The sequence below is a fragment of the Rutidosis leptorrhynchoides genome, chromosome 11 (genome assembly GCF_046630445.1).
Source record: "Rutidosis leptorrhynchoides isolate AG116_Rl617_1_P2 chromosome 11, CSIRO_AGI_Rlap_v1, whole genome shotgun sequence".
In the NCBI taxonomy this organism is placed as follows: domain Eukaryota; kingdom Viridiplantae; phylum Streptophyta; class Magnoliopsida; order Asterales; family Asteraceae; genus Rutidosis; species Rutidosis leptorrhynchoides.
Genome location: NC_092343.1, coordinates 169701026 through 169711205, shown reverse-complemented (window position 1 = coordinate 169711205; position 10180 = coordinate 169701026). Strand labels below are relative to the sequence as shown.

General features: G+C 31.3%; 1 long non-coding RNA gene across 1 annotated transcript; it reads right to left on the bottom strand.

Moving 5' to 3' along the window:
- Nucleotides 1–7766: 7766 nt before the first annotated feature.
- Nucleotides 7767–9368, bottom strand: LOC139876877 (uncharacterized). The gene is made up of 3 exons (XR_011768339.1): nucleotides 9258–9368; nucleotides 8713–8773; nucleotides 7767–7891 (listed from the first exon to the last, which is right to left on the bottom strand). It is a non-coding gene; the product is annotated as an uncharacterized lncRNA (long non-coding RNA).
- Nucleotides 9369–10180: the final 812 nt, after the last annotated feature.

Below are 10180 nucleotides of genomic sequence, written 5' to 3'. Positions count from 1 at the left end.
CGATTGGGAATGTTTATTCACCATTCGTAGGCCTGTATATAAGGAATGTTGTGTTGAGCTTATGAGTACTATATCACTTAATGCGGATGTAGTTAGGTTAGATGATAGAAGTTTTCTTAGATTTTTACTTGGCCGTAGGATGTACAGGATGTCCATGCTGGACATGGCCAGGGCTTTACAGATTTACACTCCTGGTGAATTACTACTACCCAATTGTACAAATTTGATTTATCATGGGGAGCGGGTAGATAGGAATTTTGACGCGGACGCCGTCTGGAGGCGTATGTCAGATTATAATGTTTTTACGCTGGGAGGAAGACACTCCTATTTAGATATTAACAAAGTAGAGCTACGTATTATACATAGATTTTTAGCTAATTTGATTACACAAAGAGGTAAAAACAAGGAGAAGATGACCTTACACGACTTATTTTATCTTAAGTGTATTCGAAACCCTAGAAGCTTTGATAATATCCCCTACTGTGTTGGTTTTTATCTGTCCAAAATGGTAGCAGGAATACAGGACGGGGGAATAATAGGAGGAGGTATTTTTGTTACTCTCATTGGAGAGTATTTGGGTGTAGATAGGGATCAAGGGGGTCCACTGATGGTGTGTAGGGAACAGGTGGATACTTTAGGATTGAAGATCTATCAGGGTGCTAAGGTATTAAAGAGCAGACGCAATCAGGCAATACCATATGATGGTCATCATCCTCAGGTAGAGAGAGGTTCAGATGAGGAAATGGAGGAAGCGGATAACATTAGGGATATCATTAGGGAGGCTATGACTGACGTCTACCAGCGTATAAATGAGGTAGAAATGACAAACCAGGATAGACATATTCGGTACGAGCAGTGGCAAGCCAAGAATGTGTACGAGCATTCTAGGCAACGACAGCATGATAGATGGCACTATCATCAGCATCAGATCATGAGCCAGCTATCACCTCAGGTACCAAATAACTACGTACCGACCCGACCTGCTTACTATCCTCCACACCAGCCCAATATGCGACCACCATTTACTCTCTACGACCCTAACCAGGCCTATCAGTACATCTATAACCAACCGTGGAACCCGCCCGACGACATGAACTGGAACCCCTATCCAGATTGATATAGTTCCCGTTGGTGATTTTTATCTTTTTATTATTTTTATTTATTTATGTTTAAACATATAATATTGTGATACTTTTAATGTAATGTTTAATATTTTTATTATTTTGTACTAATATTTCATATTTGATTTGAAAGTGGGATGTTAAGTCCCATTTCAAATTACCATGCATGTTATTATTTGTATGTATGTATATTGTCAAATGTACACAATAGAGTAAAACAGCGCATTTTCAAAGACTGTCATTAAGTTCAGCAAAAGCTAATAATTTTGACGACAAAACGAAAAACAAATGTGATGTAACAATAAGACGGAATGAACAAATAATGTGCACCATTTATCATTCAACAAACAAACGCCAATATGTTTGGAAACTTTGGTAAAATTTAATCATTTTTTCTACGCTAATCTCCCTCAATAATTTAAATTGTTACTGATTTCTTGCGAATGAGGGCATTGCAAGATCTTAAGTGTGGGAAGGGGTTAAATTCTTTCGGATTTTTAAAATTTTAAACTTAAACACTTGGTTACCATTAAAAATACTAGTAACGCATTAGTTATATTAGAATCTAGTGCTCTCTGATAATAAAGAACAGCCCTAGTCTTATATACTGGCTACCCAATTCTAGTAAAAAATTTTAAAATTTTCAATTAAATGAACTCAAAATCATGTTTATACATATTTATGAGCGATAAAACTAGGTGTTAACACCGAAATTATTGTTACCTCGGAAAGGACATAAATTGAGAAAAAAACCCAAAATGTTAGAATTCATTTAAAATGGAATAGAGGAAAATAAAAAGGCAAAGAAAGGAAAATAAAAGCCAAGTGTGGGAAAAATTTACCAAGTTATTTAGAACATATGTCACATATTTTTGTACAAATAATTGAAGATACTTTTGTTTTGGACGATATTTATCAGTTTTACCCAATTTATTGTAAATTAAAAGGAAGTAAAGTCTTCCGAAAAAGAAACGCGTTTCTTGATTTAGGTCTGGAAGTTGTCGTCCAGACCAGTTGTAGAGTCTACGAAAAACCTTGAAAAGTTTTCTCAAAAATCAGCTGAAAATCCACGGACCTCAGCATCAAACAGGGTCGCCAAGTGGTCAGACTTATCCTAACCATGAGAGGATCTATCTCGTATAATGAGGGGGCACCATGCAAATTAGCTTATAAGACTAATGAATCAGATCTCCAGAAAGGATAATCTCCTTAAAGATCAAAAATCAACTTTTAAGACTGATATTACTCAATCCTTGAGATTGACCTTAAAGATTGAGAATTCAAACTCATGGAATTCGATGATATCTAAACTCGAGCTTGAACGAGAAAATATTTTGATCAAATTACAAACCGATTTGTTTTCTGAAAACCCATTTTCAATGCGTTCATTACCATTGAACGTAAAATCCTAGGAATTCACCTGGAATTCATTAGGTCACCTGAACTAAATCAGGTATCAACCATAAGAACGGTGGTTGCATAGCATGGTCAAAGACAGGACATTGTGTCAGACCGAAAAACTATAGGGTGATCTTTACTATTGCTCCTACAAAGGATAGTAATTTCATCCGACACGATATAGACCATAATTAAAAGCATGTCACGGGACATTGCCTTAACAGTTGCTTGTTCAATGCTTTCCTTTACAACCGAACTGTAGTTTACCGAAAGGTAATATACGGAGCAAGTATACTGGACATGTTGCTTTCCCAATACAAGGTTAGCAAGTGGGTGACACAAAACCATAAGTTTTGAGCTAAAATTTTTAAATCTGAAACCCACCAAACCCACAAAAACAATTTGCAAACACCGGTGAAGGGTTATTTCGAAAAACTTATCTGGGGTAAAAGCTAGATTTAATTTTCAAAAGATCAAATGTTTTCATAAAGATCCAATTTCCTTAAGGATCTAAATTTTCATAGTCATGTGGGACTGTAAACCACAACGTTACTATCATTGTTTATACCGCCAAATCAAAATCACTGATGTACAAAGTGTGAAGAATAAAAAAGTGATTCTAGTATTTTTTATTTCAAGACTATATTGCTTGAGGACAAGCAACACTCAAGTGTGGGAATATTTGATAATGCTAAAAACGAACATATATTTCATAGCATTATCCCTCAAGAAAGACAAGCTTTTAGTTGCAATTGTTCTATTTACAAGTGATATTCGTTTAAATAATAAAAGGTGAAGACAAAAGACAGATTCGACGAATTGAAGACGCAAACGACCAAAAAGCTCAAAAGTACAAAGTACAATCAAAGTGGTTCAAATTATTGATGAGAAATGTCTAAAAGTTACAAGAGTACGAGCCGCAAAAAGCAAAGTACAAGATATTAAATAGTACGAAAGAACGTTCGAAAATCTGGAACCGGGACCAGAGTCAACTCTCAACGCTCGACGCAACGGACTAAAAATTACAAGTCAACTATGCACATGAATATAATATAATATATAATTAATTCTTTAAAATTATATATATATTAAAACTGTCGGCAAGAAGAAAACAAGCAAATGTGAGCTGTCCCAGGGGGCCATGCGATCGCATGGTCTGGCAGTTATAAACCCATGTGATCGCATGGTGAACAGTATCAGCTGACATCCTATAAATTTCGCGTGTTTTGGTCGAATGATATACTCTTTTTTCATCAATCTCTCTCTCAATATATAAAATTATATTATAATTTTAATTTTAATTTAATAATAATAAGGGTATGTTAGCGAATGTTGTAAGTGTGTAAGTCGAAATTCTGTCCGTGTAACGCTACGTTATTATTAATCATTGTAAGTTATGTTCAACCTTTTTAAATTAATGTCTCCTAGCTAAATTATTATTATGCTTATTTAAGCCAAAGTAATCGTGATGTTGGGCTAAAATATTAAAGATGGGGTAATTGGGCTTTGTACCATAATTGGGGTTTGGACAAAAGAACGACACTTGTGGAAATTAGACTATGGGCTATTAATGGGCTTTATATTTGTTTAATTGAATGATAGTTCGTTAATTTAATATAAAGATTTTCAATTAGATGTACCTATAAATAACCATATACACTCGATCGGACACGATGGGCGGGATATTTATAAGTACTAATAATCGTTCATTTAACCAGGCACGGGAATGGATTAATAGTCAATGGACTTATTAAAACAGGGGTGAATTATATACAAGGAAAATTGGTGTAATTATAGTTTAAGTCCCCAATTAGTTGGAATATTTGACTTCGAATATAAGGATAATTTGACGAGGACACTCGCACTTTATATTTATGACTGATGGACTGTTATGGACAAAAACTAGATGGACATATCGAATAATCCAAGATAAAGGACAATTAACTCATGGTAATAAACTAAAATCAACACGTCAAACATCATGATTACGAAAGTTTAAATAAGCATAATGACTTTATTTCATATTTCATCGCACTTTTATTTAATGTCATTTTATTTAATTGCACTTTTAATTATCATACTTTTTAATTATCGCAATTTTATTTATTGTCATTTTATTGATCGCACTTTAATTTATCGCACTTTAATTATTGTCATTTACTTTACGCTTTAAATTAAGTTATTTTTATTTTTAATATTTTACATTAGGTTTTAACTGCGACTAAAGTTTTAAAATCGACAAACCGGTCATTAAACGGTAAAATCCCCCTTTTATAATAATATTACTACTTATATTTATATATATATATTTATATACAAATTTAGTTTTAAATATAGCGTTAAACTTGGCTAGATCCCTGTGGAACGAACCGGACTTACTAAAAACTACACTACTGTACGATTAGGTACACTGCCTATAAGTGTTGTAGCAAGGTTTAGGTATATCCACTCTATAAATAAATAAATAACTTGTGTAACATTGTATCGTATTTAATAGTTTTTCATAATAAATATATAACTATTTCGTATACACCTCTACGCACATCACTTTAAAAGGGTATACATTCTTAATTTCATTTCTATTATTATTATTATTATTATTATTATTATTATTATTATTATTATTATTATTATTATTATTATTATTATTATTATTAATGTTATTAGTATTACAAAAATAATTATTATTGTTATCATTATAATCATTATTATTGTTAGAATTTGTATTATAATTAGTATTATAATTATTGTTATAAGTATCATAAATGTTGTTATTATTATAATTATAAGTATTGTATCTATTATTATTATTATTATTATTATTATTATTATTATTATTATTATTATTATTATTATTATTATTATTATTATTATTATTATAAGTATTAATTATGATATTATTATTAAATTTAAAAATATGATATTATTATCATGAATAGGTTTATTATTATTATCAATACGAAAATAATACAAATTATTATTATTTTTATAAATATTAGTATTAGTACCTTTTTATAAATAATAGAATTGTTAATATTAACATAAGTATTATTATTTGTATTATCACAAGTATTATTATGTAAATTACTAAAATCGGTAACATAACTATTATTAACAGAAAAATTAATAGTTTACAAATATAATTATTAATATATTTTATTATTATCATTAATAGAATTATTAATATTATTATCTCATTAGTAATATTAAGTATTATAAGTACTATCATTTTTACCACTATTAATATTATTTTGACTACTATTATTATTAATATACAAATGATATATATATATATATATATATATATATATATATATATATATATATATATATATATATATATATATATATATATATATATATATATATATATATATATATATGTATATATATATATATATATTAAAAATTTATTTAATACATATAACATAACAAGATTAATATTTTTATATAACAAAATGAATATAAGAAACATATATATATTATTAATATAAAAAAGAATATAACTAATAAATATATATATATATATATATATATTTTTGTTCGATTACAACTATGTATATTAATAAATATACTAATGATATAGGTTCGTGAATCTGAGGCCAACCCTGCATTGTTCAGTTGTTCAATGTCGTTATATGTATTTTTACTACAAAATATAGTATTGTGAGTTTCATTACTCCCTTTTTATATATATTTTTGGGACTGAGAATACATGCACCGATTTTATTAATGTTTTACGAAATAGACACAAGTGATTAAAAACTACATTCTATGGTTGGATTATGAATATTGAATATTACCCCTTTTTAGCTTGGTAACCTAATAATTAGGAAACGGGTGTGGCCCCTAATTGACGCGAATCCTAAAGATAGATCTATGGACCTCGACAAGTCCCATCCGGGGTACGGATGCTTTAGTACTTCGAGATTATTATTATTGTACAGACGAGAGGTTCTGTTTGGGGATATTCTATGCATTAAAGTTAAGTCGGTTATCAAGCGTTCACCATATGAATGATTTTTAATTCACGGGTTACGCGTGTTATTTTGTACTCGGGTTACGTGTACAATTAAATATATGAAATCTTGTGGTCTATTAAAATGATGGAAATGAATGTTTATGATAAACTAATGAACTCACCAACCTTTTGGTTGACACTTGAAAGCATGTTTATTCTCATGTACGAAAGAAATCTTTCGCTGTGCATTTGCTCATTTTAGAGATATTACTTGGAGTCATTCGTGGCATATTTCAAAAGACGTTGCATTCGACTCGTTGAGTTCATCAAGAATATTATTAAGTCATTTATAGTTGGATATATTATGAAATGGTATGCGTGCTGTCAACTTTCGATGTAATGAAAGTTTGTCTTTCAAAAGCGAATGCAATGTTTGTGAAATGTATCATTTAGAGGTCAAATACCTCGCAATGAAATCAACTATTGTGAATCGTTTATAATGTATATGAACGGGTCCTTTCATGTAGTTAGCTTAGGATTTCTCATAAGATTTAGATTAGGATTAGTGAGTTTAAAATTGGAAGTAGATTAGGATTACACTTTCTTATTTGTCTTTTTAAATATTTTTTTCTTTTTTTATCAACTAGCCTTTTTTTTATTATTAATAACATTATTATTATTATTATTATTATTATTATTATTATTATTATTATTATTATTATTATTATTATTATTATTATTATTATTATTATTATTTAACTAGTATTATTATTTTTCATTTTAACCCTTAACATTTTATTTATTTTTAATAGGTTCCAATTTGTTTCTTTATATATATACACATATACATAATAGTTACTTTTATTTTAAATACATTTTATTTACTCATTTATTTTTTTTATATAGTGTCACAATTAATATTATTACATATAGTTTATATTATTAGAGTTAGGGTGTAACAACCCAACCCGTTAACCAATCAAAAACGCAGCATAAAAAAAAATTAAAACTGAGCTGACCAGATGAGGTGCGCGGCGCGCACCCACACCTGTGCACGGCGCGCACAGGGCCTGGCAGCCCGCTGTCCACTTTCTCCAATTTTCGTAAAAAGATCTCTTGCTTCCCGACACTTTTAGACCAAACGCTTTTCACAACATTTTATATTAGTTAAAACTGAAACGGTCCAATAATAAAATGAGTGTTACGAGACCGGGCCCACATCGGCCGTTTTACGACTTTCGTACAAAATACAAATTTTCAGCCGCATTATTTTTAACACAAAATAAAGACCGAGCATGGCGATTGGGAATATGCTACCCAATCCTAATCAAATCCAAAAGCAAGATCTTCTAAGCAACTACGCAAGTCCACTAGTCCCCACGCTTACCCGAGCCACCGCATCCATGCAAATCTATAAAAATATAAACAACGAGAGGGTAAGCTAACGCTTAGTGAGTGAAAATATACTACATACATATATATGCATAAAATGGACACGCCACACAAATAATCAAATACCGCATACCGGAGCATCCAAGCATACAGGCAAGCTAATCTAAGCATACCGTACGATCACTAAGCAATAAGCTAAAAATACATCAACAAACATAAGTTCACCAACGACGATGTGAACAATGCCAAATAGCTACACCAGGAGGGTTAGCTACATCACAACAATACATCAATATATATAACAATTTATATATAAACGCCCAAGGTTAACCCCTTAACCTAATACCGAAAACAAAATACCACAACGAAGATTGGCCGAACAACCCGAGCCTTAGTGAATTCGCACAACCCGATATTCACTTCTTCACCAATTCAACAACCGCGGTTGGCCAAACAACCCGAGCCTTAGTGAATTCGCACAACCCGAGATTCACTACCTCATCAACAAGATGACCGAACAACCCGAGTCATCATGAATCCGCACTACCCGAGATTCACTACCCAAAATATTATGCATACGAGCAAACCGATATTCATTTCCCACACCATAACCCACGCCGTCGGGGTTATAACTCCAAATCACAATCCATGTGATATCGTACACACAAGTGTGCAACTCGCCAACGGTGGTCAACCAAAACGCACAACCGTGCCAATTGGACCTATTACAAGTCCATAAAAATCCACCTATATGTGAAGTGAGCTCTATAACCGAGAACCACTTCACCCGACCCGTACCCATCCTACACATACATATGCACATAGGATATTAACACTCACCTTGTCGTCTTGATGAATGCTTCCAAGTAATCCGCAACTCGTCAATGGAAAGTACCTATTCCTTTATCACAATTACAACAACACACTTAGAGTGGATTTACAACCAACTTAATTCGACACTTAGTGCAAATTCGACCAATTGCACTCTTAAACCCAAAACGCGTCCAAACTAACCAATAATCACTAATCACAAGTGAACATGGTTCTAATATGCCAATGAACCCAATCTTAAGTGTTAAACACTTATCAATCTCAAAATCACCCAAAAACCCTAATTTTGACTCAATTCCAAAATTAGTCTTTCAAACACACAAAAAGGGTTCCAATACTTTCATAATCACTAAACCTAGTGATTAAACCCAATTACAAGTCCTAATCATAACCAATTTATTCACCAACCCAAAATCCACCATCAATAATAATAAACCCGATTACTAGCATCAACAAACTCACTTCAAGAGTTTAAATGGGTTTCTCTACAAATCTAGTTCAAACCCTAACTTTGAATATCAAAATCAACAATGAAATTCGGAGTTAAAACTTACCACAACAACCAAAACGTAGCTAGGAACGAGGTTAACAACTTAAACACTTGAGCTTTTGATCAAACCAAGCTTCTTCTTCTCCAAAACCCCAAATCTCTCTCTAGAATTCTCCCCCTCTCTCTAGAATAGTTGAGAGTGATGAATGGATGCGAAAATGATCCAAAAGTGGATCTAAACCAGCTGATAAGTCCTGAGATCCAGCCTCAAGTGAAAAGACCAAAAAGCCCTTCATTAAACTTAAAATAGAAAAAGGCAGAATTCTGTCACTGGGCATGTGCGCGGCGCGCACCCATGTCTGGGCAGATTCTGACCTTTTAACTTTTACACTAAGCTTCATCCACTATACGTACATCATTTAAAACTCTGTGTGCCATAAAAATTGGGGTCTTACATAGGGTTTATAATAATAGGGTTTATATTATTAATTAAATATTAGGGTTAGGGTTTAAGATTAATAAATAAATTCAAGTATTATTTAAGATCATTAATTATGAACAGATAACAACCCTAATGATAGTATACTCAATAAGATAATGAAACCCTAAGGGAAATCTGGCAAACTCATATTGGAAAAATGAGGGTTGTTATATAAAGACTTTTAACACAAGACACACACCCCGGAGTTTTTTAAAAATCAACCAACTTTAATGTTGACTGACGTTAAATTTTAAATATAATATATATATATATATATATATATATATATATATATATATATATATATATATATATATATATATATATATATATATATATATATATATATATATATGATCAATGGGGAAATAAACAATTGGGGGGAAACGGGGGGAAGTAAATTTTTTTTTTCTTTTTTTGAAAAAACTTTGTTCACGAACATTATAGATTGGATGAAAATATGAACATTTAAAAAAGACACTTTGTAATAAATGTTTTTATTTTGG